Raw genomic sequence first — 23463 nt, 5'->3', positions numbered from 1 at the left:
TGAAGATGATAGACAAATGAGCCGGAGTGTTCTTACAATTCATGTCTGTGAAGTTGGGGCACACCTAGTTTTTACCTTTCAGAGGCACAGCACTTGTTTTCTATTCTGAGCATTTGCTGGGAGCCATCCTTGAACTGTGCAGTGAACCAAAATGATGTGGAAGCCATTAGGCAGGAAAAGTCTGAATCAGGAACACAATCACGCTGGTTTGAGAATGCCCAACACATGCGACTTCCTACCCAGCACTAAGTTCAGCACTGTCCCAAAGGTGGGTGCAGTGACCCGCTGGAGCCACACAGCCACACAGCCTTTCAGAGATAGGTGTGGCTTGCCAAGATGCCAATCAACCTGTTTGAGGCAAGACCCCTGCCATACAAAGAAGCAAGTCTCCTCCCACTGAAACCTTATGCCTGCCTTTGATGGACTCCCCCTTAAATAAGGAGGCATTTTTCAGTCTTTAAGTTCCAGCTCCTAACAGGCCTGCAGGACTTATCAAGTGCTCCCTTTTATATTTAATTTCTGGCTCTGTCTCTTATTTCTTACTAATTATTTCAGACTTTCTATTTCTCAAGTGGCTCACACCTTCAGAGCAGGAATCTACCCTGGAGGAGTGGTGGCAACACCACAATAAACATTCCTGATGGAATGCTTTCGTATGGGGTTGGAGACACAACTCAGTGGCACTGTGCTTGCTCACCATGCTTAAGGCCCTGGGTTCTATCCCTAGCCCACACACGAAGAACCCCTTCCCTTAAGAATATCACACACCAGCATGCAATAAATTTTGCAGGATCATTTAGTAAAGAAAAACAGCTTTAATTTTAACACAATTAGCTTTTATTTAATTCATAAATTTTTCGATGACACTATGCACACTATTTTGTCCAGCTGCTTTTTTTGTAGTAAGACTTTTTTGATGAAGGAAGCAGTATGTCGATTTGCATTCTAGTGTAAAACATTTAATCAGATCATCTATTCTAGAAAGCTTTCTTGTTAGTATAGCTATACGATCAGAACTCATCTCTATAAAAGCTTCAACTTCAAACTGCACTTAATGTAATCCTTCAGAGTTTTATATACTTCAGAAATAGATGCCTATAGGAAAGGAAGTCAAATTAAATAATTCTTCCTTTAATAGCATTATCTTCAAATCACACATATATGTTCTTTAAAAATTGCCATTAGCAATTTCTGTACATAGGTCAAATCTCAATGAATGTACTAGCTTTATTTGTTTAGTTGGTTGGTTTCTGTATCATGAGTCAATTCTTGAATATGTCAAGCTATTGTGTCATAGAAAAATGGTACTTAAGCTACATTCATTGGCAAAGATTCACCCTCTTCCAAACACCTTGATTCATCCTTGATTTTATTAGTATCTCAGCAATTATGTTTTTAGACTTGTAATCCCAAATACTATTACTCATAAGATATTTGCAAAGTACTTCAGTAGCTGTTTCCATCAGGTTTTTAACTTGATACTCTTTCTTTGAAAAAAATTCTTATGTTCATGTATGAATACACAATCAGTGTAACTCCACAGCATGTACAACCATGAGAATGGGAAGTTATACTTAAATATGTATAATATGTTGAAATACACTATACTGTCATGCATATCTAAAAAGAACAAATTAAAAAAATTATTTCAGTATTAAACTTTTCATATTTTGTATGTAAATTCTGCTTAAATCTTGGTGGTTTCATTGCTTAATTAGCCATTCCCTCTCTATAAATGTTTTCATCACAGTTTTAATATTTTGCCATCATTAGCTACTAAACCCAACTTGATATACAAGGGGTTAGACATCTGAGTAAAATGAGTGTATTAGTTCATTTCCCATTGCTATATCAAAAAAACTGAGACTGGAAATTTTATAAAGAAAAACTTTATTTCGTTTACCGTTTTGGAGGCTGAAAGTACAAGGTCAGTTTGTCCCATTTGCTTGACTTCTGATGAGGGTTCCGTGGTGGATGGTATGGTGAAAGGGATAACATGGAAGGCAGGAAACTAGAGAAGGGGGCCCAGGCTTGCCCTTTTACAATAACCCTCTCTCAAGAACTAGCCAGGGTCCACCAGAACTACATTCATTCCCTTTAAGGGCAGTGCCTGCAGTTACCTAGGAACTTCCTACTAGGCTCCACCCCTTAATGGTTCTGTCACCTCCCACATGTCTACACTGGGGACCAAGCTTCCAAGACGTGCATGAACCCTTGAAGAATAAACCACATCCAAACCATAACAATTAGTATGTGTGATTTTGGTCTTACTTTCTTTGGAATAAATTCTGTTCTTATTATTTGATTTACTGTCATTACTGCTTGGGGAAAAAGCCTATCTTTTCTTGACAAAACAAAATCCCAGTGCAGATTGTCTCACCATCAGAGAATTAGGGTCAAAGATAAATAATACAAAATTTTCTTTACAACTAACAATGATCAACTAATTGTACATTAAGTAGAGCATTTGCCTAGCACACACATGGTCCTGAGTTCAGTCCCCAGTACTGAAACAAAACAAAACCGTAAATTAAAAAACTAGGCCAGGACTGGGAGTGTGGCTCAGTGGTGGGGCACTTGCACAGTCAAGGGTTTCATCTCCAGCATACACACACACACACACACACACACACACATAATAATAATAATAAGTTTTGATTAAGAGTTAAAATTTTGAAAATGTAATAAATTATAAAAATGTGGTAGAATCTTAGCAGCATGATACATGTGACTTATCACCTGAATTCAACAACACCCAAATTCATCTGTTCCTTAGGGAATCACAGTGCCCTGAGGTACATTCTAGTCTGTTTAGGCCACTTGGGGCATCACCAGTTCAAACAGTCTGATCAGAGACTGCCTCATTTCCTGAAGAGGTGACCCCCGAGCAGGCACTGAAAGGAGGCAGCCCGTGTGGACATATTTGGGGGAAGATCAATCTGGACAGGTGGACCAGGAAGCGCAAAGTCCCTCAGGCAGACACACATCCATGCGCTTTAGAGATACCAAGGACAGCACTGTGGTTGTCACACAGTGAAGAAGTGGCAGGGTCAGAGGAGAGGGGGGTGGAGAGATGTAGGCAGGGGTCAGACACTGGACTTTGTAGCCCAGGTGAGAACCTTGACCTTGCTTCAGGCGTGGAGCTTGAGCTGTGCTGTGGTGTGTTCTGACTCACCAAGGTCAGTAATTTATTCCCAATTTGAACTTCCTGGGGTTCCCCAGGAATCTGCTGCACATGGCAGCCCTGGAAATAGTTCAGGAAGGTCTAGAGTCAATGGGGTGAAGAAGATACCAACCTTGTTTCCTGGGAGTCCCCTAATTTCTCTCCTTTGCTTAGAGCTTCTCTCCAGGTCAGAGGGCCACTTCCTGTCGTTGCTGAGTCTTTTGGTATCTTCCTGGTGCACTCTGGTCCTCTGGCTCTCCTCCATAGAACAGCATGGAATCCACCATCAACTTATCACCCAGTGAACAGATGTAACCTTTTCTAAATTACTCAGGGTCTTCATTGTGAACCCAAATCACTGTTGTGCACTTTCAATGAGCGTACAACAAACAGTGTCGTGACTTGGAATGGGCATATGACTACGTTCTAGCCAGTGGGGCTTGAGTGGAAGTGATGAGTGCAATTTTCAGGCTGTGTCCCATATCCTTTTAATTTTTGTATGGAGGATGGAATATCCATGAGTTTGCAGGAGTAGGAGCAGCCTTGTGGGATTAGGAAAAGATGAAAGACTGCATGTTGAAGATTGTAGAGTAATTAGGTAAGAGCTAGAGGCCCTAAATCTACCCCTGGTTTGGCTCAAACTACCATCCTAGCTTGGACTTCTGTGGGTCAGAGAACTGAACCTCCATCTTACCTAAGCCAATGTTAATTTGGGCCCTGTTATAGCAGCTGACCTAGTATCCTAATTAATTTACAATCAAAAGAAAAAGCGTGAAGGAAGGGATGGAGGGGCAAAGTCAAATTCTACTCACTTCACAGTTTGGCTTAAAAACAACTTTGAATTTGTTGAAAAAATATAGTAATATTAATATCAACATCTGCAATGCATACACAGAAACAAATTCCTCCCGTGACAACAGCTTTTACTCTCATTTCCTCTCTTGTGAATGATGGAGCAGGATTTAGATAGATACCCATCTCATGTCAGGGACATCCGCTATCAGGTTAGAGTTTGGCAGCATCTTTTGGTCTCTGCCTTTAGTCTCCTGACCAGTGTGCTTTACAGGTTCAGGGGCCAGTTACTGAATTCTCGTCTGAGAAGGAATTTCCCGTGTCTGTGTTCGATCACCTTGCAAAGTAGATAAGCCTTGCACTTAGTTCACGTTCTTCCACAAATGGTCCCTCTTCTTTCACATCACGGCTGAGTTGCAGGGGAATGACCTGCCTGAGCTCCACTGGGTTGGAGTTGGTGTTCCACGTGGCCGCAGAGCGAAGAGCGGAGGTGGGGTCATCTGACCCCGTGGTTTTTTTGGCAGGTGCATTCATGGGCTCCTTCATTTCCCTGCTGGCGGGGGCGGTATGGGGCGGGGCATGTCAATCATCCACTCTACTTGAGCTCTCATTAGTAAAAGATTTTTGAAAGTAGCAGGCCTTTCAGGGCTGACAGGTAAAAAGATCTGCAAGTTCAATTCTGCTCAGAAACCCTTTGGGAGCAACAGAATTCACTACCTTCATGGGCATCCTCTTCTCTCCCTCCTTCTTTGCTCTCCTGAAGTTTTCCTTCTGGACTCGTCTTTAGATTAATTGGCTGTGTAAGAAATTTACAAAATAATCCTTGGAAATTTGGGGCATAAAACATTTAAGACATTTCCAAAGGGGTGGAGAAGGGCACCAGAACAAACATCTCACACTCACCATCTGCTTAAGCGGTAAAATATCCCCACCCTGAAGAAACCCCTGAGGATCCCTTCATTTCTTTTCTCTGAACTTGATTTTTATTTTTATTTTTTTGTACCTGGGATTGAATTCAGGGGCACTCAACCACTGAGCCCCATCCCCAGCCTTATTTTGTATTTTATTTAGAGACAGGGTCTCACTGAGTTGCCTAGGGCCTCACCGTTGCTGAGGCTGGCTTTGAACTCGTGATCCCCCAGCCTCAGTCCCACCGTGCCCCACTTGGCTTATTCTTAATTTGGAATTTCTCATTCCCAGGCATTTCTTTTGTGCATTTCTATGTTAATGAATATGCCTGCCACTATGTCACTATGGTTTGAATGTTTGTGTGATTTGAATTTATGCTGAACTTCATCAACAATACAAGAGTATTAAGAGGTGGATCTTCAATAGGTCACTAAAGCTCTGTTTTCATGGATGAAATTAGTGCCCTTATAAAAGGATTTAAGGGGCTTGTTTGTCCCTTTTTGTCCCCTTCTACTATGTGAGGACACAGCTTGAAGGTCTTTGAAGGAGTACAGCAAGCCTTCTCCTGTTCCCAATTCTACTTGATTTTGAACTTCCAGCCTCCAGGACTGACAGAAATAAATTTCTACTATGTATAAATTACCCAGCCTAAGGCATTTTGTTATAGCAACAAGAATGCAGCGAGACACATGTATTTCTAAACAATAAATTACTAAATTTTCATAAATAGAATAATGCTGTATATACTACTGCAACAATTTTTTTCATTCAACAACTGAAAGATTCATGTGGGTGATGTCTATGTCTCTAGTTTATTAAATTTTCACTACCACATATAGGTATATACTACAACTTATTATCATACTGTGAATATGCATATAAAACATGTATTTTAAAAATAAATGTGTATATAGTATATAGATAGATAGATATACATATATAGACAATATACACACACAATTCATTTTTTTAAAAATCCAGTGTAAATTGTGATACCTAAAATTGTTTCCTTTAGAGCTCTTGTGTACTCGATAGTAGCTATGAGCCACATGTCCTCAGCACTTACAACAAATTGAAATGTGCAGCAGTTGTGAATACATACCAGGTACTAAATTTTATCACTTAATCATCTCAGGTTTTATACCAAATGTTTTTGCAAAATTTAAAATGGATTAAAATGGGTGGTATGACCATCACGTGAAGCTTTTAAAAAAATGTGCCAGTATCACTTAAAAATCATTTTATTACTGAACTGTCTTTGGTGCATGATCAGGATACATGGAATACTCATGAATGTTCGTTAATGCAATGGTGAAGGTTGTTGAAATACAGTACTGGAGACTTAGTACAAGAGAAGGAAGATAAAATAAGTCATTAATAACATAATATTGAAAACCTCTTAGATACATTGGGCTAGGTTAAATATGATATGGTACAATTGATTTCTCCAGTTTTCCTCTCCCTCCCTCTTTCCTTGCTGCCTTCCTTCCCCCCCCCCCTCTCTCTCTCTCTCTCTCTCTCTCTCTTTCTTTCATGTGGCCACAAGAAACTGTACAGTTACATGTGTCTTTCACAGTTGTCGCCCAAGCTGTGTCTCTACTGGTGAGCTCTGCTCTAGATTAGGAGCCATGGTGGCCAGGAGCCTGTGTGTCGTCACAGTAAACCCAGGCCCAGGACAGCAAAGGTCCCAGGAGGTGCCCAGGATACATGTCTTGAATAAATAAATGCATCAACAAGAGACCACAGGAAAGAATAAGGACTGTTACATTCCCACCTGGTTCGTCCCTTTGTCCTCGAGAAAGTGGCACAAAATTGTCTCAGAATAAAATTCCTATAGGAGACTCTGCCTGAGTTGATTTTGCCCGGCGGCTCCTGGGCTGACCACAGATGGACACAGGGCCTCCTCTTCTGCCCTCCACCCCCAGGTGAGTGGAAGTTGACTCCTGGTCCCTGGGAATCCCCTGAGCCACAGCAGCCTGACAGGCTGTGTGTGCACCTGTGTGGCGTCACTAAGTCCAGCAGCGCACACGTGAGTGCATGCGCGTGCATACTTGTGTGAGCGTTGATGGGTGAGAAAGTGGGGCATCTCTTTTCAACTATAAAACTATCCAAGGAACATCTGAAGTCTAATGTCATCATTTTTGGTCTCAAGAACATTTCAATCAAAAATAGTGAGCTTCCTTTCTCCTATTCTCAAGCAGAATATCCATTTGATGAGACCATTGACAAGGACAAGTTCCTTCTATTGCCCCCTCAAAATCCCAGTGTATGAAAACTAGTTGGGAACCAGGAGAGGAGGCCCCACCCATAATCCCATTAACTCATGAGGCTGAGGCAAGAGGATCACAAGTAGGAAACCAACCAGAATAACTTAGCAAGACTCCTGTCTCAAAATACAATTTAAAAAGGGCTGGTAGTATATCTCAGTGGTTGAGCACTTGCCTAGCCTGTGCAAGGCCCTGAGTTCAATCCTCAGTACTACCAAAAAAAGAAAAACGAGATGGAGTTCCTGAGATGCAGGTTAAAGAAAACAAGAACATTTGAAAACAAGGAGGGTAATGTAGCTGCCAAGAAAATGATGGAAAACAGCTTATGCCTAAATATAGTTGTATTCTTCTTCAGAGAAACCTAGTAGACCAATAAAAAGTTACTAAAGAAATAAGGGACTTTGTTTTAACAAATGACGTAATGTAATAATCATTTAAAGAGCACATTCCTGGGTATTTTAAACATGATTACACTATTTCAAAGTTTCATCTTTGAGACACTGAGTCAATGTCTTCAGAGTCTTTGGCTGCATAAGGGAGGCTGGGCCTCCACTTCCTGGGGTGGCCAGTGATCTGTATGGGTCTCTTGTTTTGCTGGATCAAATGATAAAGAAAAATGTTGACTTGCACTCTTTTATCCAAGTCCAAGGATCATCTGGATGGGCGGGTGCAGGAAGGGAGCCTTCCTTCCCTTCCCCTTCTTCCTGGGCTGAATGCACCAGACAGAGGGGTGGAGCCACATTTCTGGAGGTCCAGTCACACCCCAGAAAATAAATGTCTTCCTGGAAGAACTTGCAAGCTCAGTAGGCAGAGCGCTCCTCACTGAGACCCGAGGTGGGGGTCCTCCTCCTTGCCTTTTACTTCAATTTACTCGATCATGAAAACCATCAAGGCATAAAAATTTTCATGCTAATGACCATTAAAAAATCCAGCCACTCAACTCCCTGCTACACTTGTGCTGCCCCTGTCTTGACGTCACTCTAGATGAGGGATTAGCAGTTGACTGGCTCATATCACTACTCCTCCTGAACTTTAGCCAAAGTCACTCTGGACTTTGAGCTCAGATCCAATCTCTGGCTCAGCACCATGCTCCAGAAGGCCACCACTAGTCCATCTAAGTTGCCACAAAAATTGAGTTTTTCACTTTATACACTTTGAATCTTCTCTGTCACAGACATGAAGTCATAGCAACAGTTCTAGAGAGATGTACATAAAGCAAGATATGGTAGAGTGAATTTTCTATGCACTAAAAGGGGAAAACACGAAAATCCTTTCAGACATTAATAAGGAGGATTGAAGGTATTATGAATCTATAATGCTTGACAATCGTACTGCACTCGAGATGAGAAGGTGCCAGAAGATATTGTGGAAGGTAATAAAGTGTGATCGTCAACAGTGTGAGTTTGGGGCTAAAGACACTTGGTTTGTATATCCAAACAATTGAAAATTATTCATCTTTAAAAAGGAAGGAAATTCTGACACATGCCACAACATGGATAAACCTTGGGGACATTAGGATAAGTGAAAGGTGTCAATCATAAAAGACAAATACTACATGATTCCGCTTACATGAGGTATCTAAAGTAGTCAATTTCAGAAACAGAAATAGAAAGCAGAATGGTGGTTATTAGGGGTGGGGACAGCTGGGAATGGAAGTTGATATTTAATGAGGATAGAGCTTTAGATTTGCAAAAGAAAGAACTTCTAGAGATCTGTTTTCCAACAACATAAGCATATTTAAAGCTACTTAACTCTTCCCTTAAAATGGTTAAGGTAATAAATTTTATGTTGTGCACTTTTTGAAAAATAATAATTAGAAAAAGATAAATTGAATTTTCCAAATTTCATATCTGGGTTTGAAAACTGGGTTCCTCTGTTTATGTGCAGAGTGGCTTTGGTGAGCTCATGGAGTCTTCCCACAACGAGGTTTCCTTGTCGCTGAGAGAAGCTGTGGTCAGCCTGCCCTGGGGCAGTGGAGCACGTCATTTAAACATGGGTCCTGCAGCCTGGGATGCCTCCTCCACTCACATCTGGGCCCTGCTTCTTCCCAACTGAGTGACTGTGAACAATTTTCTGGTCCTTCCATGCTTCAGATCTCCCATCTGTAACATGGGGTTGATGATCATCATAGTCCTTGTCTCACAGGGTGGTGTGAAGGGTGAGTGGAAATAAATGTGCAACTTAGAGAACACCCGGTACATGGTCAACACTGTGTAAGTATCTGTTTTTAGGTATCTCATAGAATAGTGAAGATTCATGAGCTAACGCAGATAGGCTACTTAGAGCAATGCCTGAAATATAAACATTCAATAAATGATAACTAAAAGTTTAAGGCATCTCACTTTTAAATAAATTTGGATGAAAACCTTTTTTTTTCTTCTAATTTTACTTGTTCTTTTTAGATATAGATTGACAGTAGAGTGTATTTTGACATATTATACATATGTGGAATATAACTTATTCTAATTAGGATCACTTTTAAAAAATAAAATTAAAGAGGGCTGGGGTTGTGATTCAGTGGTAAAGCACTTGCCTAGCATGTGTGAGGCATTGGGTTCAATTCTCAGCACTGCATATAAATAAATGAATAAAATAAAGGTCCATCAATACCTAAATTTTTTTAAAAAAAAATAAAATTAAATTAAAAATGTCCCTAAAGGCAGAGGAAACTGAATGAGGATCCCACCAGGAGTTTGGATAATGGCACTCTTATACTGATAGGGAACATGAGATTAAGGAAAAGATTCTATAAATTGGGCATATTGTGCTGACCTCCACGTGTGTTCTTATTTAAAAAGCAATTTAGCTGGCTGGCTAAGTTGGCAGAATATGTTACATTTCTCAATAAACTACCAGTTACCTGCAGGAGAAATGTAGCCCTGAAATGCCTTTAAACAAACAAACAACAACAAAAGAAAAACACAACTTATCCTGTGTGTGGGGGAACTTTTGTGATCCTGACACAGACCAGATCCCAGAACTCAGCGACATAAGGATCATTCCCTGTAACCATAAAACCTGCAAGAACACGTTCCAATTAGAACTGGTCAGCCTTAGGCCAAAGGGACTTAGAGTTGTCATGCATAGAGGGGACTTGAAAGTCTGATGTCATCCTGCTGTCCAAAGTCAGGAGGTGGACCTGGGTGGGACTCTCTGACATTTCCCTGGGACCCCTAGTAAAACTGGACGGCAGGAGAGGCATGTATGTTGTCCTTCTCGTCTGAGAGAGCCCACTCTCTCCCTCAGTGTGTCCCCCTTTCCCTTTTCCCACCCCTTCAATAAACTCATGCCTGTTACTCTGAGCTACACGTCTAAAATGTTTCTGGAATGACTGCGAGACTTGGGGTTTGAAGAGGGGGACTCCATGATGCCTGAGCTCTGCCATAGCCCCTGCCCTGCAATAGCGTTCCTTCTTCCTTGCTCCCCAAACCCACAAATAGACATTTCTCTAAAATCTGAAATGTTATTTTTAAGGTTCAAGCGAATTTGCATCCTACTCTATAATGGAGCTTACTTATTTTAAATTATGTATCCGTCAGGTACTTGATGAGAGAAAGACGCTTCATGTAAATCCTCTGGATGCACAGCTCTGACACAGCCTGCGCTATCCATATTAATACCTATTAGTATTAATGACCTAGAAAAGGTGCTTATAATTTCCTTTTGGGGTTGCAGTTTCACCCATATTTGTTGATTATGGGGGACATCCTTCCCCTAGACTCTTTCATTTTTGTTTTGTAAGACATCAACTATGAGTAATCTTGTTTTTTGCAAGGAAACAAGTTCAAACACAAAAACTACTAGTGAATCTAAGGCAGATTCTGTTGTGTATAGGATTTTGAAATCTTGACTATTTCCTTCAAGTTTCATTTTGTGTGTGTGTGTGTGTGTGTGTGTGTGTGTGTGTGTATGTATGTACATGTGCATGTGTGTATGCAGTGCTTGGGTTTGAATCCAGGGTCATGTTAGACAAGTGCCCTACCACTGATCTACACCCCCAGCCTCCAAGTTACCTTTAAATCCTCTGTTGAAGGATTATGGCTGATGATCTGCCTCACTGAACAGCCTGACTTAGTATAACCTCTGCTTGATGAGTTTCACAAGTGGCAAGGTTTCTTTCCCAGTGATGTGGTGTGTGCAGCTGGACAGGGGAAAGCTTTGCACGAGGACCCAAAGGATTTGAAATTACTGTATAGTATAAAAACCAAGAACTTTAAAGAAAAAAAAAACAGGGTAAAATCTATGGAGTCAATGGCCAGGTCTTCAGAAGACCTTTAGACCTGACACACACACACACACACAAAAAAAAAAAAAAAAAAAAAAGAAAGAAAGAAAGAAAAACAGACAAATTGGACCGCACCAAAATTAGAAACTTTTGCTTTGCAAAATACTCTTAAGAGGATGGAAACACAAACTACAAATCTGGAGGAAATATTTGCAAATTCTTTATATGACAAAGAATTTGTATCTAGAATGCTTAAAAAGCTCTAAAACTCAGCAGTAAAATAAACAAACAACTGGGCTGGGGATGTGGCTCAAGTGGTAGCGCGATCGCCTGGCATGCGTGCGGCCCGGGTTCGATCCTCAGCACCACATACCAACAAAGATGTTGTGTCCGCCGAGAACTAAAAAATAAATATTAAAAATTCTCTCTCTCTCTCTCTCTCCTCTCTCACTCTCTCTTTAAAAAAAAAAAAAATAAAAGATAAAAAGGGCTGAGGATGTAGCTCAGTGGTAGAGTGCCCCAGGGCTCCATTCCTTGAACATACATAAAATATTTGTTTATCATAAATTATGCTTATGGTTTCTGTAACTTATAATATGTATTCTGTGCAAAACATATAGCCCAAATACTATTTCAATTAAAATATCATTTCAAAATTAAAAAAAAAAATTCTCTCTCTCTCTCTCTCTCTCTCTCTTCTAAAAAACAAACAAACAACTAATTAGATGTCTAAAATAGACATTTTAGTGAAAAGCATATCCAAATGATAAATAAATCACATAAAAAAGATGCCCAACACCATTAACCATCAGGGAAATGCAAATTGGAACCATAATGAACAATTACCACCTGCCTATAAGAAAGGCTAAAATAAAAAATAGTGATAACACAAAACACAGTAAGGATGTGAAATATCTGTATTTCCCATGCATTACTGGTATAGGAGACCAAAACATGCCATCTGTTATGGTTTGGATTTGTGCTGTTCCCTCAAACTCATGTGTGAGACCATGCAAAAAAAATGATTGGGTGAAAGGGGAAAGATTGGGTTACAAGGTCTTTAACCAAATCAGTTCGTTAATCCACTGATCGGGATTTACTGGGCAGTGATATAGGCAGTTGGGGAGTGGCTGGAGGAGGAAGATCACTGAACAGTTAAACCAACTGCAGTACGTCTATGTCCTGGAAAACTATTCAGCAATAAAATAGAAAGGGCATGGATGCACGTAATTTGGACAGATCTCAAGGGAATTAGTGTGAGTAACAAAAGCCAATTCCAAGGATCACCTATCATATGATTTCACTTATGTAACTTCGTGACATAACAAAATTATAAATAAGGAGAAAACATTAGTGATGCCAGGGGTTAGGGATAGGGCTGGGGGATATAGACCTGTTGCAGGGTAAGGGGCTGCCACCGAGCTGAGGCAGCCACAAAGGTCCTCTTCAAAACTTGTTCTTATAGATTTTGAGGTTAGAGGGGCTTGTCCTTATCTCCCTGATTTCTGGGATTTGGTCTGTATAAGGGTCACAAAAGTTCCCCACACTGAAGATAACTTGTGTTATTTTTATGTTTCAAGGCTACAATTCTCCCATAAGTAAAAAGTAGTTTGCTGATGAATGCCATATATCCTTTCGACTTAGCCAGGCAGGGCTGTAGTTGAATTGCTTTTTAAAAAAGAATGCACATGGGGCTCAGCCAGTCAGCCCAGTTTATAGAATTATTTCCTTAACCTCACATTCCCACTGTGCATGGCTGGCTGTTCTCTCCAGTACCATGAAAAAAATTGTTTAGAACTACACACACATATGCACACAAGTTTGTTTGTTTGTTTGTTGGTACCAGAGAGTGAACTCAGGGGTACTTGACAACTGATCTACACCCCCCAGCCCAATTTTGTATTTTATTTGGAGACAAGGTCTCACTGAGTTATTAGCTCCTCGCTGTTGCTGAGGCTGGCTTGAACTCATGACCTTCCTGTCTCAGCTTCCCTAACTGCTGGGATTACAGGCGTGTTCCACCATGCCTGGCTTGAGTTTTTATATAATGGGTGCAATCCGAATAAGTTCTGTGGAGCAGTTTCCTGGTATTTATATTGCATTATAGTTACTCAAAATGTTAACACTGGGAAAGAATGGGTAAAGGTGCACTGGATTTCTCGGATTTTTTCCCCCCAATTTTTGGTGAATGTATTACTATTTCAAAATTAAAATTTCAAAAAAATTGCAGTTGGGGAACATAAACAATTTTTTAAATTTAATATTACCTTAGGACATATACACTGACATTTTACACACAATCCTAATTTGCTTTGGTGAGTATATCTACTGATAAATAAGTGGCTCCCATTGAATTCCTGGGTTTTGTTGCTAACTGCAGTGGTATGGTATGTTTGGTATGAAAGCCATGCACTTTTCTATGATTTTTCTAGGTTTTAGCTAAAGGTGTCTATGATAGGTGTGCAGTACTGGGCTGACTGGTTTGAGCATTGTGATTGCTTTGTGAACTTCTCACGGCAAGTCTTGTTGAAGCACATACACAGTCTGCAATCCCACGTGATCATGGGGCGTTGGAGAGTTACCCGCATTTTCCATCACTATCACTTCTTGAACTGAGGCTTTGATGTATTTGCCAATGCATCTGATACACTTAAGGTGTGTCTTTGAAATAATGTAACCTTTAAGAAATACACAATACCATTTTGATCTTTCAGAATTTTTTTTTGCATCTTTTATTTTAGAACTCACGCTAATCCAGTGGAATGATTCCAGTGACTATGTTCTTTCTTTTTTGAAACATAAGCCTGAGAAGTTCTTTACCTGAATAATTGTCATTCTCGAGCCTCTTTATTCCAGCAACACTGTGCTATTCACAGCCCCATTCAACTCTTTTGGGGAGATTGTTTTCTATTCTGTAGCATATTCTTCTATTGCAGTACTAGTTGTGGAAATTATTCATCTTTTAAAGCCTAGAATGTATCTACCTATCTGTCTATGTCTACCTGAATAAATAACTAGATCTATCTTCAAAATAGGGCTGGGTTTGTGGCTGATTGATAGAGCCCTTGCCTATAACGCATTAAGGCCTTGGGCTCAAGTCCCGGCACTCAGAGAGAGAAAAAAGGCAATTCATCACAAATCAAACCAACAAAGTAGTATTATTCATTCACAGCATTAAAGAAATTCATCTGCAGTAGGGCACAGTGGCGTATGCCTATAATCCCAGTGGCTTGGGAGGCTGTGGCAGGAGGACTGCGAGTTCAAAGCCAGCCTCAGAAAAAAGGGAGGGGCTAAGCAACTCGGTGAGACCCTGTCTCTAAATAAAGTACGAAATAGGGCTGGGGATGTGGCTCAGTGGTTGAGTGTCCCTGAGTTCAATCCCTGCTACTCCCACCCCCCACCAAAAAAAAATAAAATTATCTCCAATATCAAGGAATCAGAGAACAGGAACCTTCTGCATTGCTGGAGACAGTATCAATTGCTACAAATTTTTGGAAAGCAATTTGGAAATACACATGTCCAAAGCAACCCTCCCTGGTATGACTGTGTTAGCCATTGTCACCTGTTAATTAAAAATGAACACAGGAATACATTCATAAATCTTCATTGAGTAAAATGTGGGTCTCTCTCTCTCTCTCTCTCTCTCTCTCTCTCTCTCTCTCTCTCATACAGGACTAGGAAGTCAGAGTCTCAGGTGTGCTAGGCTAGGCAAATGCTCTACCACTGAACTACATCCCCAGTCCTGATGCATTCTTTTGATGAAATAATTGCATAATAATTGAAATTATACTTTCAAAAATTACCTGTTAATGTAGATAAAAGCTTATAAGGAAAAATCAGGAAACAAAAGTGTGTGTCCGGTTTGGTTATACATATCATCTTGTGTAGAGCGAAAAATTAGAAAGAAACCATCAAAATTGTCGATGGAGGCTGGGGTTGGGCTGTAGCTCAGTGGTAGAGCGCTTGCCTTGAACATGTGAGGCCCTGGGTTCGAGCCTCCGCACCACATGAAAATAAGTAAACAAAATGAAGGTATTAAAAAAAATTGTCGATGGAGGCTATGTTACTGGAGGTAGAGAGTCAACTGTGGAGTAATCCTTGGTCCTTAGGAGTCAAATCTAAGATTAGGGCAATTACTCCAGCACAGAAACAGAGGTGCAGCAGGACAGAGATGGTAATCAGAGTAGGTCTATTGCAAAGTGAGAGAAAGGCGAGAGAAAGTGAGATAGACCCAGAAGAGGGGTAGGTAGATCTAAAATCCACCAAAATGATCAGGCTTAGAGATACGCATTTCCAGGGCTGTGAAACCCTGGAGTGGCAGACAGACGTGGCTCTTCAGGTCCAGTGCCTGTGCAGCTACTTCTTTTTGAGGAAGTCGTGTCCCTGCGCTGCGCTGTGTGGAAACCGCAGGAATGCTCCTGTGCTTGGATCGCTTTGACCTTTCTGACCTGCCATCACTGGCAGATGATCACATAGTGGTCGGCTGGCTCTTGGAGCAGCTTGTGGGCACATGTGTGACCTTGGGAACCTGATGTGTGCCCTTGTCTATGGAGAAAGGGAGTTAGATCCCATGCTGTGGAGTGGACAGAGACTGGTGATGAATTTCTCCTATAGCCCCACCCACACCATGGGCGAGGGGATTTTGTCTTTATGGTGTTGCACGATAGACTTTGAGCCCTCTGGGTAGATTGCCTGTCAGGGGCCCTTTTATACAGCCACCTATTTCTCTTGTCTCCTCCTTCTCCCGTTCCTGCAAACCACCCACACTAACAGCTATGTATCAGAAGTGCATTTATCTGAGGTTTGTTTTAATTATCAATCCCCTTTACTCAGCGCATGAGTTTCCTAGGGCTGCCATAACAAAGTAACACAAACTGGATGACTTAGAAACAACAGAAATTTTATTTTCTCACAGTTCACAAACCCAGAAGTTTGAAATAAAAATGTAGACAGGGCCAGTTCCTTCTGGAAATTCTGTGAGTTCCTTATCTCTCTTAGCTTCTGAGAGTTGGTTGCCACATCCTTGGAACTTTTGTCTTGTAGCTGCATTCCTCCACACTCCAAGACAGCCTCTGTCATCACATGGCCTTCTTCCCTGATAGTTCAGACAAGGACATCAGTTATTGGATTGGGCTCAACTCTAACCCAGTATAACCTCATCTTAACTAGTTATATCTGCAGAAACAAAACAAAACAAAAATAAACAAACAACAAAAACAACAAAAACAAACAAACAACAAAAACCTTTTTCTACATAAGATCACATTCTGGGGTTCTGGATAGACCAGAATTTTGAGGAAGCAAATATCCAGTATAACAGGTTGGTTTGTGTTTTTATTGTTATTGTTGTTGTTTCTTTGTTTTGTCTTTTGCAGTTTTGGGGATGGAACCTAGGGCCTCACACATGCTAGGGGAAACACTCTACCACTGAGCTACACCCTCATCTGTAACAAGTATTTTTTTCCTATTACTTTATACTGGAAAAATAGAAACATTAAAAAATAGCCAGGCCTACTAAATAAGGTAGATGATAAAGAAGGAGCAAAACAGTTGTGACTGAAAGATAGAATGACTTTTAAAAAAATGTTTCAAACACAATTTTGGTTGTAGACACAAAGTAGCAGGGCCTCAAGGTACAACCACTAGATCTACAGCCTTCAGTCTGAGTTAGACTTCTGTCTCTCCACCTACTCACTGCAAGCCTTCAGGTAAATAACTTCAATGTTCCCAGCATCAATCTTCTCACTTGTACAGAAAGAAAACTACAGTTAAATTTAAGACCTCAGCCATCTCTAGTCAGCCAACTGTTCCTTCTTAGAGGTCCAGTGGAATTATTTCACTGAGAAAGCAGAATGTTTTGCTGCCTTCTTCCTCTCCCCAGGCTGATGAAGGAGCAGAAAGGAGTGACTGAGATTTCAATGATCTACCTGTTCTCTTGTGGAGGTCAGGGTCCAAAAATAGCCCATGAATGAGTCTTTGGCTGACCTGAAAGGTTTTATGCCATGACTAGGCCAATTGACAGAGTCTGCAATGGACAGGGAAACATGGTGGAAGCTTTGAATCCAGTGGAGAAAAGTCTAGCTGGGAATAAAGGTGGCTAAGAAATTCTAGTTGTTCATTGTTCAGTGTTGGGCTATTTGTTCAGCAGTTCTATGTTACTCCCAGGACAACAACTGATACCTCTCATTTGTTTCTTAACCTTCAGTAACACTAATCAGTGTCCCATACCAGTGATATTTAGGACAGGGTTGGAGGAAAAGATGCTGTGTTCTCTCTCATCAGGTAAGTCATGGTGGGGCACCCACACATAGGACTCATATGTAAGCCTTCAAAGGAAGCAATTGAGTGTGCTGGAGATTGCAGCCAGTAGTGGCTAGAAGAGCTGCATTCTGCCCACACCATGGCCTGTGCCATAGAGTTCCAGCTAATCTAATTGCCGCTCAAAGCACAAAGTGTTTTAGATGACTTCTGTTTTGCATTCAGGGCCACAGTCTCCAGTAAGTGTTCAATAAACTCTGACTGGCACTGGAGTCACACATTTATAAATTTTAGGCCTCAGAGAATTCATATTTTGATGTAAAAGTTATTTGAATGTGAAACTCTATTTGCTCACTTGCAAATCAGACTTATTCAAGGCTTTTTTGTTTGTTTTTGTTTTTTTCAAATCTCACTGTTAGCCTCTGCCTTGTTGAATCTTTCCACTGGTTGACTTGATCACATTTATAAAAAGTTTGCCACTCTTTTCCATTCTGACCTCAAATATTTAGCCTTTCCTTTAAAGATCCTGAGGGTATTTATAAACCTTTTGATCCAGGGTACAAATTAACCCCTGCACACTCTACACAGGGTCCTGCAATATCTTTCTACATCTACCACTCACCCCACCTGTTCAGTGGCCTCCATCCAATGCCTGGCTTTGTTCCGTCTTATTTTGTTAAATATATGAAATTCTCACTCTCCACCTTCTATCATCTCTTCTTAGAAATGCTGCCCTTCCCACAGGCCCAGAGCTACCCTACCTTCCAACTTACTACAAACTGGACCAGCTGTGACTACAACCTAATTTGGGGTAAGTAGAATTTCTTCTAAGAACTTGTGCTATTTTTTTTTTTTTTTTTTTTTGCTTTCTTGTGCTGGGGATTGAATCTAGGGCCTTACACATGCTAAGCACCTGTTCTACTATAGAGCTACATACCCAGCCTCCTGCTACTTGGTCTAAAATGTTCATAAATATATCTACAAAATAACATGTATTTTTTATGTGTAATAAATATAGATAATAAGATGAAAAAGACATTCCCCATAGACGAGACTGTTCAAAGACATTGTATTTGTAAAAATGTAGCCTAATTACAATAAATAAAAAAACAAAAATAAAAATGTAGCCTACAAATAAATATTAGTTGTGCCAAACAATACTTTTGTAAAAGTCCATCTGCCTCTTTGGTATACTTGTTTTGGGATATAGTGAAAGAAAGAGGGCAACTTCCAAATTCCCATAAGGCTTTGCAAATTCTCACAAGCCTCTTCTATGGCTAGAGCCAGCTGTCTTGATGTACCTTCTGGATGTAGAGAAGTCAGTGGTCATACCACATTGTAGAAAGCATGTTACTGAGGCTCAACAAACCTTGGCTAATGGAAGTGACAGGTGCACCCTAAAAAAGGTTGGGATGATGAGTCCATTATAGAGATTATATCTGATAGCATTGGTCTTGCTTTGTAAAATAGCTTAATAATGTTAATCCACAATTTAAGGCTGTTCATGTATCATCCACAGAAGGTCCAGAAGGTGCCATGGTCTGCATTAAGGCAATCGTTGGAGTGTGCATTGTGCAGAGCAGGCCACATCCGCCTCTCCATTCTGCCTTCAAGCTCACATATGCAAATTCTACCTCTTAGCTGAAGCACAAAGAACTACATTTCCATGTTATATTGCTAACTTATTGTATGCCTATCTACTCATGGTGCTAGTTAATAGTCTGGGCCATTTCTACTATTGCTATTGTTTATATAGATATATAAGGTTCACCATTGTTTCTTATGCCAAAAAGGAACAAAAATCCTGGGAGAAAGACTACTTCCACCAGATATGGTGCTCTTTAAATGATCTGTAAATTAAAATATATATGAGGTCATAAATGCTTGTATTTGCCTAATGGAATTCTGGAAGAATATACTTGAAGCTAAGATAAGTAATCATTTACCTGTGAGGGCTGGGGAGACAAAAACTGCAAAGATGAGGGACCCAAAAATGTTTTCACTGTAAAGCATTTTATATTCTGAAATCAATGAGCTATGTGAGTGTATCAACTATTGAGAATGAAAAGAAAAGCCCTCAGCTATCTGGGTGGACCCACCAAAGTGGTGACCTTGACTTTGGAATTGTGTAACTGTCATCTTCCGGGCCCCCATGAATGTTCCTTTTGTTATCCACAGTCTGTCCCACAGGTGTGGTAGGTAACAGGTGGCAAAGAATTAAAGTTTATGAAGCTAAGTGCAAACAAAGGACACCTGCCCCCCTCACTGTTCTTCCTCAAAAGATAAACGTAGCACATGAAGGATCAAGTGGGTAGTGCTGGCTGCTGGAGAGGCAGGATTCAAAAAAGTCTTTCAGTGCCAAATGGAATTTCGACAACTTTAATGTTTTTTTTTTTTTTAATTATGTGAAACTCCAGAGCATCTCTCTTGCTCTCTCTTTTTTAAGAGTCTGTTACATTGTGTTTCTGAATGCAAAAATGAAGCATGTCTGTTGTAGTCGGACACAGTGGCACACGGACTGTAATCCCAGTGGGTCGGGAGGCTGGGGCAGGAGGATCGTGAGTTCAAAGCGCTGGGTGACTCAGTGAGACCCTGTCTCTAAATAAAATAAAAAATAGAGCTGGGGATGTGGCCCAGAGGTTGAGTGCCCCTGAGTTAAATCCCTAATACCAAAAACAAAACAAAACAACAACAACAAAAAAAAAAAAACAACAAAACCATATTTATTGTAAAAACTGTGTGATACACAAACACACACAAAAAGAGGAATAATTCAGAAATATGTAAGTCATAGTTCAACAGGGCCCAAGTTAGCCTTCCCTATTGTCACACATTTACAAGGCAGGGAGTGAATTCCAATTCTGTCATAATGTCTACTTTTTTCTTTACCTAGGATGTGGATTGTTGGCAGGAGCCGCGGCCTCTCTTTGGAAGCAGCAAATCAGCAAGCCTATTTTATAAACATGTTGCAATCCAAAACTCATGTGGAATTTTGTTACTTGGAATGCAAGACACAGTTTTCCCATGGAAACAATATACAAGTGGTGGCTAGATTGTGAGGCAAACAATGGAAGTCCAAGTGGTCCACAGGGACTCAATGCCCACTGGACCTTATTACTCTGGAAGGAAGGAGGCCAGGTCAATTTTTGGCTTCAAAAAAGAAAATAAAAATCTATACAAAAAGTATTTTGTTTCACTGAAATATATGTATGCGTGCATACACACACACACACACATACACACACACACACTGGGGTGAACTTTTATCAATGATTTACCTGCAGTGCTTTTATTTCTCCTTGCTTCCTCCATCACTGAGACTGGCAGGCTCCACCTCTCACCTTTATTCACAATTTCCTTCCAGCCTTCACTGCTTTTTAACCCTGTCTCCATTTTTAACTGTTTCATCATTCTCAACCCTGATTTCAAATTCAAATCCTCTTCATGTCCATCTGGGAAGTTTTAAAATCAGAACGACCTTGTGTGTAGAGGCTGGAACATAACCTTGTAGGTAAGCAGAGGCCAGCATGTCAGTCATTCCTGCCCCTTCCCTGAGGGCTCCGAACCTCCTGGGGCTGCCGGGTGTCTGAACCCGTCCTTCTCTGGGCTGTGAGAGTGACCACCAGGGCCACCACTGTGGCCACCACCACATGCAGTTGTTCTGCAGCAACCACAGCATCAAGCTGCGTGGTCAGTACTAGTGATCAGTCCCTTGCTCTGTCCTGGGCACTGTGTTCTAAAGATTTTATATTCAAATACAGCCGCATTCTGAGGTGCTGGGGATTAGTCAACACATGTACTTTGGAGGACACAATTCAGTCATCCTAAGTAATATAATCTCGCATTCTTTCTCCACTCCCTCACCCCCTGGCCCTGCCATAGCTGGCTAAATGTCTGGCCTAGGTTCAGAAACAGGTCAGGGATGCTGGCTGATCTTTGCTTACTGCTTACCTGGGAGAAGGATGAAACTGGGTCAGGGTGGAGTGTTGGGTGGGCCTGTGTATTGGTGGCAGAAATAGCTGTCTACATTTTTTTCTTCAGGAGTGGGAATTGAACCCAGGGCCTTATACAAGGCTCTACCACAGGCAGCATACCCACTCCCTTTTCATTTTTAAGATTCTGAGGCAAGAGTCTTGCTACATTGCCCAGGTTGGCCTCCGTCTTCTGATCCTCCTGCCTCAGCCTCCAGAGTTGCTGGATTTCCAGAAATGGCCATTGTAGACAGTTGGCACTGTACCTTTTTATGTGGCAGGCACTGTTCTACATGCTTTATGTATACCCGTTTCTTAAAATTTCCCAGTAACCCAGGGATAAGTATTATTATTATTACCTCCAACTTATTATAAGAGGAAAACACAGAGGTTGAAAACTTTATCCAAAGTCCTCTAGATAGAATGCTAGCTTTGCATAAAAAAATTGGAAAGAAAGACTATATTAAAAAAAAACAGAAGAAAAGATGAGAAGAGGATAGGAGAAGAGATAGGAAAGGGAGAGGAAGGCAAGGGAGAGAGATGAAGCAGATTCAGATTCACAGAAACCAGAAGAGGCCAGGACTTAGCCTACTGAGAGAGAGAGAAAAACACAGGCAGCGCCGGTCTCCATCTGAAGATGGACCTAGCTGGTGTCAGGGAAGTGGGAGTTGATAATCTGGGTAATAGTGCGACAGGTGTCCTCAGTCGTACTCACAAGCTAGGGAGGCCTGTGTGTACCTGGGGATAGGTGTGAGGGTGAGTCACAGGGCTTGACACACAGCCAAGAGGAGGTGGATGCTAATGATGAGGATGCGACTGTTTTCCACTCTTCTTAGAGGCAGATGCGTTGGTTTAAATCTGGGAATGAGAAACGCTGGGCATAGAATCATTTAGTTGACAAACACCGAGTATGAACCCTGTGCTAAGCCCCAAGCTGGGCGGTGGGAAAAGGCTAGCAGAGACCAGCACGTTCTCCATCTCTCCCAAGCCCAGCATCCAGGCTTGGAGGAGATGGAGAAAGAAGATGGGCAAAGACACTCCAGTGTGAGAAGGGCCAAGGTCATATGAGATGTAAGGGGAGCACTGGGAAAGCTACCCAGGGGGTGACTTCCATTGTGACCTTCCCAAAACATGCCAAGCTTCACTTGCTTGCTTGCTTAATTTGCATACACATATCATGGATCTTTACAGTCCAAAGTGTTGTTGTAAAGCTAGGCATGCAAACAGTGACGGAGAAAGGCATAACCATCTCATTGTGGGACTAACAATGGGAGTGGGACTTATTGGGAGAGATAGACGTCAAATGGGTGACTGTACCAAGAGGTGGTGGGAGAGAAGGAACCAGTCAGAGAGCAGCATGGGCAGAGGTCTGGGCTGGGAGAGGATCCAGGGGAAGTTTCTGCCAAGGAATGTGAGGTGAGGCTGGAGGAACAAGTGGGTTCAGACCACCAGCAGCCTTGTGGGTGATGTCTTGGAACTGAGGCTCCATCCTGCATTTCTGGGGCAGTGATTGGATCTTCCTTCTAGAAAGTTCTGGTCATGAGGGGATTCCTTGCTTCTTTTAATCCCCCTTCCCCTGAAAGAGCATCAAGCTGGTACCGGCAGGAGCAAGTTGTGGAACCGCCTTCCCTGTAGCACCCCTGCCCCTGGAAAGGGTACCCACAGAGGGCAAGGGTGTGGGGGGGAGCTGAGATGGCAGCTAGAAACCTGAATGCTACTACCCTGTGTCCTTGAGCAGGACACAACTACACGAGTCCCCAGTTTTCTCTTTGGCAAAGCCCACAGGTGAGTTAAAATCATGTGTCCTGGCCAGGCACTGTGGCACACACCTGTAATGCCAGTGGCTTGGGAGGCTGAAGCAGGAGGATTGCGTGCGAG

At 41.5% G+C, this 23463-nt stretch overlaps 1 long non-coding RNA gene across 1 annotated transcript in view; it reads left to right on the top strand.

The window, feature by feature from the left end:
• LOC113185920 (uncharacterized) overlaps positions 1 to 20650 on the top strand; it is a 39501-nt gene extending 18851 nt beyond the window's left edge. Inside the window, exons 2-4 of the long non-coding RNA XR_003301194.2 lie at positions 9019 to 9344; positions 18339 to 18425; positions 20508 to 20650. This is a non-coding gene — a long non-coding RNA (uncharacterized LOC113185920). The remainder of the gene's footprint in view (positions 1 to 9018; positions 9345 to 18338; positions 18426 to 20507) is intronic.
• Positions 20651 to 23463: the final 2813 nt, after the last annotated feature.

This window comes from Urocitellus parryii, chromosome 13, assembly GCF_045843805.1.
Source record: "Urocitellus parryii isolate mUroPar1 chromosome 13, mUroPar1.hap1, whole genome shotgun sequence".
NCBI lineage: Eukaryota > Metazoa > Chordata > Mammalia > Rodentia > Sciuridae > Urocitellus > Urocitellus parryii.
This window is presented reverse-complemented; position numbering and strand designations above follow the sequence as displayed.